General features: G+C 46.8%; 1 long non-coding RNA gene across 1 annotated transcript; it reads right to left on the bottom strand.

Moving 5' to 3' along the window:
- Positions 1-2,791: 2,791 nt before the first annotated feature.
- Positions 2,792-6,621, bottom strand: LOC120093197 (uncharacterized). The gene is made up of 2 exons (XR_005486288.2): positions 5,443-6,621; positions 2,792-3,210 (listed from the first exon to the last, which is right to left on the bottom strand). It is a non-coding gene; the product is annotated as an uncharacterized LOC120093197 (long non-coding RNA).
- Between the last annotated feature and the right edge of the window lie 899 nt (positions 6,622-7,520).

Genomic DNA, 7,520 nt, shown 5'->3' with positions numbered 1-7,520 from the left:
AAAAAAAAGATAAAGTATATGATGATTGAGGAATGACATCGGGGTTGTCCTCTGACCTGTACCCACATGTACATGTGCACAGGGACAAGTCCACATACACTACACACATGCACACAGTGCATACATCAAATATGCATACACACATACATGCACATGCACCCTACATACATCACACACACATGCACACACAACATATATCACACATGCACACACACATACATGCACACTCACACTACATACATCTCACACACATGCACACACTACATACGTGCGTGTATGTGGTGTGTGTAGTATGTGTAGTGTGTACTCATGCACACACGCAGCAGGATGTCAGGCCTATATGGAAACATTACAAAAAATAAAAACAGCAAAATTTGATTTGTAGTTACTGCTATAAAACAAAAAGGAATCGATCATGCTTTAAGGCCTTAGGATTTTCCATCTTCAGTTTTTTGTTTTTTGTTTTTTTTTACATATTTATTAATTTGTATGTAGCTGGGGGCACTTGCAGGAGTCATTTTCTCTTCTACCGTGTGGGTTGCGGGGATTGAACTCGGGTTGTCAGGCTTGGCAGCAGGTCCCTTGCCTACTGGGCCATCTCACTGGCCCTGGAATTGGGTATAAAGTTAGGGGAGACACAGGGCTAAGGAAGTAGCTCTGTTGGCACAATGGTGACCTAGCAATGCTGAAGCCCATGACTGCTACCCCAGAACTCAGGAGGGGAGGCAGGACCAGAAGGTCAAGGGTAGAGAAGTTCGCTTTGTACTGCAAGTATTACCTTGGCTACACAGCAGGCTGGAGGCCAGCCTTAGTAGATGCACACACACAGACCCTGTCTGAAGAGTAAAGGGGGAGGTGTACTTAAAAACGGCAACCCAAACGTCTCCATTTCTGCTGTCTCCTTTGCTCTTTCTCCTCCTTCCTTCCCTAATAGCAGAACTGTCAGGTGGATCCAAAACATGAAAACAACCACCAAAGACACGAAATCTGGGTCTAAAGCCTGAAGCCCAAGAAGATCCCAGTGTCTCAAGCAAGTAACAGCCAACGTCTGGTGTTGGCATAAGTTAAAAATCAGAATTTTCCAGCTTGCTTTCCTTTTTCTTATTCCTTTGTTTATTGCAGAGGAACTCACTGTGGAGCCAAGGTGGGCTTCAGATTGAAGATCCCCTTGCTCAAGCCTCAGTGCTTATGCTACTGTACCTAGCTCAGATAACTTTTGTATTCAAAGTGTGGGGTTTTTTTTGTTGTTGTTGTTGTTGTTTTTACTATGTATTTGTTTGAGGAAGTGCCAAAGTGCACACGTCAGAGGGTGAAGTGTCAGAGTCTGTACTTCAAGGTTGGTCCAAGGGTTCCAGCTCAGGTTGTCAGGTGTTGGGTGTTGGGTTGAGGCTGCTATGTATTCAGATCCTAACTTCTGAACCCCAAGATCTGGTTGCCCCTAGACCAGTGAATTCTCATGCACTGGCCTTTGCTGTGTAAACCTTGCTCCCTCCTTTAAAGCTATTGGTTAATAAAAGGCTAGAGCCTGTGATTGGGCAGTTGTGAGAGAAAGGCGGGACCTGAGAATCCAGTGAGAGGTCTTGAGAGAGACCACAGAGAGGAGAAAGGAGATGGAGAGAGGCTGGACAGATCGTGAGCACGTGGAGATGTGGGCCCTGAGGACAGGCTGATGGAGCAGAAATAACAGAGGTGAGACTTAAACAGCAAGTGACGAGGGCCTATGGATTGGACGTAAGTTAGAATAGCTCAGAACATGCCCAGTCTAGGCTTACAGCTTGTCAAATAAAATACCAGTTTTTTCTGTCATTTATACGGACAGGCAAGAATGTATAATTCATTTACAGTCAGGCTTGATGGCAAGAGATTTTACCCACCGAACCTCCTCACAGGCTCATTTCAGATGCCAAATCCACTCCTTTTGCTTGCCTCCCTTCTTGCTCACAGTGGAAAGTTGGCATGTTTTGTTGTTTTGTGAGAGCCAAAGTTATGTTTTACTTCTAATCACCGTACCTAAGAGATCCACAGAACAGAAACGCTTCTACCCTGTAAGCCCCTTGCCCAAGGACAGGCACTCCCTGGAATGCTGGATCGTGTTCACAAAAGGTAACAAGCCACAGGGTTTCACTTTCCCAAACAAGTTTGGTTGGCCCAGCTGTTCCAGATGGGCTTCTCCACACACAGGTGGGAGGTACATAGGCAGGATCTCTGTCAGAATGTTTCTTGCCTCCAACTGGACAATGGTGGGAAGTTTATGGATTTGCCTTCATAAGCACCTGGCCAACACAGCTCGTGGCCATTTTCAGGGATCTCAGAATGGATCTGTCCAGGGTCCTTCACCCTGGCCAATATTTAATTAAAGCACACTTCAAGTCTGGCTCAGAATTGTGGTGGTCTTATTCGCCTGATGGGTTTAACAATTGGGGTTTTGTGTGCTACGGGTTGAACTTGAGTTCTGGCAGTGAGCTCCAATCCTGGCAACTCCCTTTTAATGTTCTGCTAGGTAGAAACCCAAAGTGACAGTCCTAAAATAACCATTTAAAGGTGGCAGGGACATAGGCTGTACCTAGCCAACTAGGATAGGAGTGTCAGCCCTTCTCCTGACAGCCAGGCTACCTTAAGCGGCTCACTCCTTCCTCCCAGGTGAATCACAGGGTTAGCTTCGTGTTGGCAGGTCGAGAGGCCTGTCTGCTCAGTGCATTCTGGCTACTATGCCAAGGGCTTCCAAAATGGTGGATGAAGGGAGGACTGGGTCTTGAGTCCCATAAAGAAAGGCTGTGGACAAAGAGAACTCTTTTTTTTTTTTAAGATTTATTTATTATATATGAGTACACTGTAGCTGTCTTCAGACACACCAGAAGAGGGCATCAGATCTCATTACAGATGGTTGTGAGCCACCATGTGCTTGCTGGGATTTGAACTGAGGACCTCTAGGAAGCACAGTCAGTGATCTTAACCACTGAGCCATCTCTCCAGACCCCAAAACTCTTAAAAATTGTGATAAGGATGCTGAAGTGTAGCTCTCCACAGTTGCTGGCTTCTGGTGAGGATGTGGAAGGGGAAGAACTCAGTTTTCTAATAAGGGGCTGGCCTCTGGGTGTTTGACCATGCTCCAGTGAGTATATAGGCAACACAGATTGGACTTTTTTTTCCTCTTTCTTCTTATGATCTTTGGGGGTCATCTCAAAGGTGGAGGCAGAGTACCTGGAAAGACTGGAAAATGAAGGTGCTCAAGGTTTGTGATATGAAATTCCTAAATAATCAATGAAAATATGAAATAAAAAATAAATAAATGAAAGACTATGAAAACCAGCCTGGGGGAGGGGAATTACAGATCTGCAGAAAATGACTACTGGAAAACACATCTGCCCTTTAGGCAATTGGAGGATATAAGACATTCATGAAAGCACAGCTGAGGAACTTGGAAGCCCAGCTTAGCAATGCTGGCCCTGGAACTGGAACCCCCCAGCCACACCCAAACCCTGAATTCTTATCAATACAGGAGAGCAGTCTGCTACCTTGATTCCAAACAAGCCCATGCCATCCAGCCAAAGACACGGGACGGAGCTCAGCTTTCTAATTATTGGAGAGTCATTTCCTTGTGCGAACATCACCTGACCTGAGTGAGCATCATCAAACTTCAACGCCATGCTGTCCTCTTCACCACCCCGCCCCCGCCCCTATGAGTTCACAGAACAACCCAGACTATTTTAAGTCACAGGATAGGTAAGAATCAACCCAAGGTGCCCGGGCCTCTCTCCCTGGGCAGAAGCGAGGGTTCTGTGAACACACACAGCGTTGTTTCAGCACAGATGTCGGGAACGGGAGCCTGCAGATCTACCCAGGCAGTTCTGTTCTTGAATCATTAAGAACAAGCGAGTGGGTGGGAAAGTACACGGCATTGCTGTGTGTGCTCGTGTTTTGTTTATGGGGCAATCATTTCTAGATATGTTATCTCTTTTTCTTTCTTTCTTCCCTTTTTCAAACGAAGAACCCTTTCCATGTCTTCCTGTAACACCCCACCTTCCTGCCTGCCCCCAGTTCTCCCACACCCACTTAAAAAGAAAAAAAAAGTTGGGTATTACAGAAATCCCCACACATTTAAAAGAATAGGCTACAGGTGACATTGTCTCTCTAAACCAACTCCATTTATTCAGTCAAAATAAGTGATTTACTAATATGACTAATGCAGGGTAACAATTGAATTTGAACATTGTGTATCACGTAGAGAGATGGAACGACCTATGCCAAGTCGTAAAAATGGCTCTACTCTTTCAGCAGCGATTAAAGGGCATCTTGTGTCCCTGCTATAGGATCGTCCACTTCATTAAGCCTTGGGTTCTTTATGATGTCAAAATGAAAGCCCTTCATGTGCATATGTATGTGCGTTGGACATAGTAAGTGTTGGTATTCCAAAGGGTGGGCTTCCTCTGGGTTTCAAATGTACATCTAAGAAAAAGTTTTCTTTGATCCCAAATATACTTAATCTTATTCTCTGCCTATAATGAATATATATGTGTGCTCCAGCATCTTGTCAAGTCCAGGCGCTTACTACACCCAGGACAGCTCCAGAGAAGCGACCTCCAGATGCTCCAATCCCTCTCACAGACACAGGCGCTTCTATTGGACCTGTTCCTTCTGACCTATCCTCAGGGGGTTTCACAGACTCTGGACCACAGGAAACAGCCAACTCCAAGACTGGACAAACATCCCATACCCACTTTTCTAGGTTTCCTAGAGACACGTTGCCCCCAAGCAAGCAGGAAGCAGTCAGAGAGCACGACAACCCCATTCCTGTTCTACCATCGCCTTTCTAATTTTTCTTTTTAATTAAACCGAAACAGAGAAATGTAGGTATTCTGTCTAAGCTCCACCCCCACAGCTACCTGGGAACGGCCAGGTATGCTCCGCCCCACAGTTGCCTAGCAACAGCCAGCTGTGCCTGACTATATAAGGGGCTGCTTGCCCCCTTCCTCTCTCTCTTACCCCCTCTTACTCTTTGCTCTTCTCTGTTTTTGCCCCCTTTCCCCTTCCCACATGCCCATGGTCGGCCGCCTTTCCTCTCTTCTTCTACTCTTGTCTCATTAAACTTCTCCATGTGGAACCATGTTGTCTGGGTGTGTTCTGTCCAGGCCCGGGCCGAGATTTAAACCCTAACAGTAAGCACTCATTAAACTGTCGCTGCTGGCTTATTAACAGTTGCAGCGACCAGGCAGATGGCTGAAGGAGAAAAAAATTTTTTTTTCCAAATCCTATCCATTCTCTTCTCTCATCTACCCCAAACCATTTTACAGCACCCACAAAATGGTGGCCCTTAGCTTCATTGTGGAGAATTGACTGCAGTTAGTGCCCCATGTTTCCTGGTCCAGCTTCTTCTCCTGGCTGGTCCAGCCGCTCCTTCCTCCCTCCGCCCCAGAAGCCAGTGTGTGAAGCTCTGCTGCTCACCGGCTGGGCGGGTCTCTCTTCATTGTTTTCTCTCCTACTGTTTGTTTTTTTGGCTTCTCAGCATCTCTCTGTCTGGCTCAGGCCCCAGCCGGTTACTCTGTGACACATCCCAGCAATGTCCCTGTTTTGGCATCTGCTTGTAGTAGGAAGCAGAGCAGAGTGCTATCAGGGGCAGAGACAGAGAGGAGGGTGGGGGTATTAAAATTTTCCCTCGGGAAAATAAGGTTGGTTTTAAAGACATGTTCCGTGTGCAGACCTAATAACTTAGATCCATAATTTCTTTTCTGCCTGTTCTAATTGCCAAGCCCTCTTTCTGAACAATGAAGTACAATGTTACTGCTTTTCTGTCGGCTTCTGAAGCTGCACAGGGCTTCACCCACAGGTGGCTCTTCACTTCTGCAACACAAAAAACAGGTACCAGGGAAACCTAAGCAAGACTGGAATTGGGCCGGGAAGAATTAGGAGGGTGGACATCCTGTCTTCCCTAGGAGGCTTCACAGAGTTGATCTGCTTTGTCATCTGAAAGCCTGTCCCGCCAGCATTCCCTGTTGGAACCTTAGAAATGTAAACAAGGCCAGCGGGCCACCAGGGCCTGGGACTGCCCAGGATTGTCCCCAGCCGAGGGCACTCCAGGAGTCTATGATCAAATTAGGAAACTCAGAGCTGTGGTCACGCTTTTCCGAGAGAGATCGGGGATGCTGTCAGTCAAGTGGCATTAATTTCCGGTGGGCGGTAAAAGTGCCGTTTACCCTGCACACTGCAGGGCAAGCCGCTCAATAGGACTCGAAGTTAAATGAGGCAGGAAGAACAACTCTTGGTGAGGATTTCTGTGCCTCAAAATTAAAAACAAAGCAAAGAGACCAAACCTATTTTTCTATTGATTGCAAATACTATTGCAAAGGAGTCTCTTTTCATTAAATTTCCTGTTCAGAGTCACATCCACATGTAACCTGAGTTGATAAGGCTTCAGCTGCTTCAGCCGCACCTCAGGGACACAAGCACAATTTCATCACTCTGCCTGGATGCATGCGGCTGGGCCTCTACAGCCTTGTCTGGACTAGTTGGTTTGTTTTCGTTTTCTTAATCCTGAGTTCACATAGTGTGTGTGTGTGTGTGTGTGTGTGTGTGTGTGTGTGTGTGTGTGTGAGAGAGAGAGAGAGAGAGAGAGAGAGAGAGAGAGAGAGATCAGGAGATCAGAAGACAACCTTATAGGGGTTGGGGATTTAGCTCAGTGGTAGAGCACTTGCCTAGCAAGCGCAAGGCCCTGGGTTCGGTCCCCAGCTCCGGAAAAAAAAAGAAAAAAAAAAAAAAAAAAAAGAACATAACCTTATGTGCTGCCCTGTGTCCTCTGCCTTGTTTTAGCAAGGGCTCTGTTCTGGTTTGGGAATAGCATGAGTGTCCAGCTTTATGTGGGCTCTGGGGATGCTAAGTCAGGTCCTTACCCTTGTGTAGCAAGTGCCTTGCCCACTGAGCCATCTCCCCAGCCCTCTCCCAGGCTGTGTTAGCCATTTGAACAGTGTCCTGACAGTAAAGCCATGCTCTTCAGGGAGAGTGGGTGGAGCTAGGCTAGCTCTGGGTTGGACAGAATATGGGGACAGCTGCAGGGGCCTCAGAATAGAGTGGGGCAGTGGGATAAGGGCCAGGGATTTGCTGCTGTCCTGTCTTAGGTTTGCAGACCTCTGGTTTAGAAAATTATGGAGAACTTGTCATTGCTAAGACGCAGGAAGAAACAAATTCATGTAGCTAAGGCATTGCTTGTTCAATAAATACAGCCCTAAAATGCAATTTGCCTCTATAATAAATGTCCACTGGCTGGCTGTCCAGTGGAACGTTTGGCAGCAATGGTCATCTAAACTGATGACATGGCCACTCCGTGATATGGTTAAGGGGAAGGTTTTTATTGTAGATGTGAGGGGGAGAACAGCCAGAGGCATCTCGAAGAGTCTGGAGCAGAGAGAGAAAGCAGTAGACTGAACACGGCCAGTAAACTGGACCTGGGTAGGAGAGAAACAGGAGCAGAGTTGGGGGAGGGGGAGAAAAAAAGGCAGTGGATGGGGTCAAGGCAAAGGGGGCGGGGT

The sequence above is a fragment of the Rattus norvegicus genome, chromosome 6 (assembly GCF_036323735.1).
Source record: "Rattus norvegicus strain BN/NHsdMcwi chromosome 6, GRCr8, whole genome shotgun sequence".
NCBI classification, from domain to species: Eukaryota; Metazoa; Chordata; class Mammalia; order Rodentia; family Muridae; genus Rattus; species Rattus norvegicus.
Note: the sequence above shows the minus strand (reverse complement) of the source record. Positions and strands in the feature narration are given on the sequence as shown.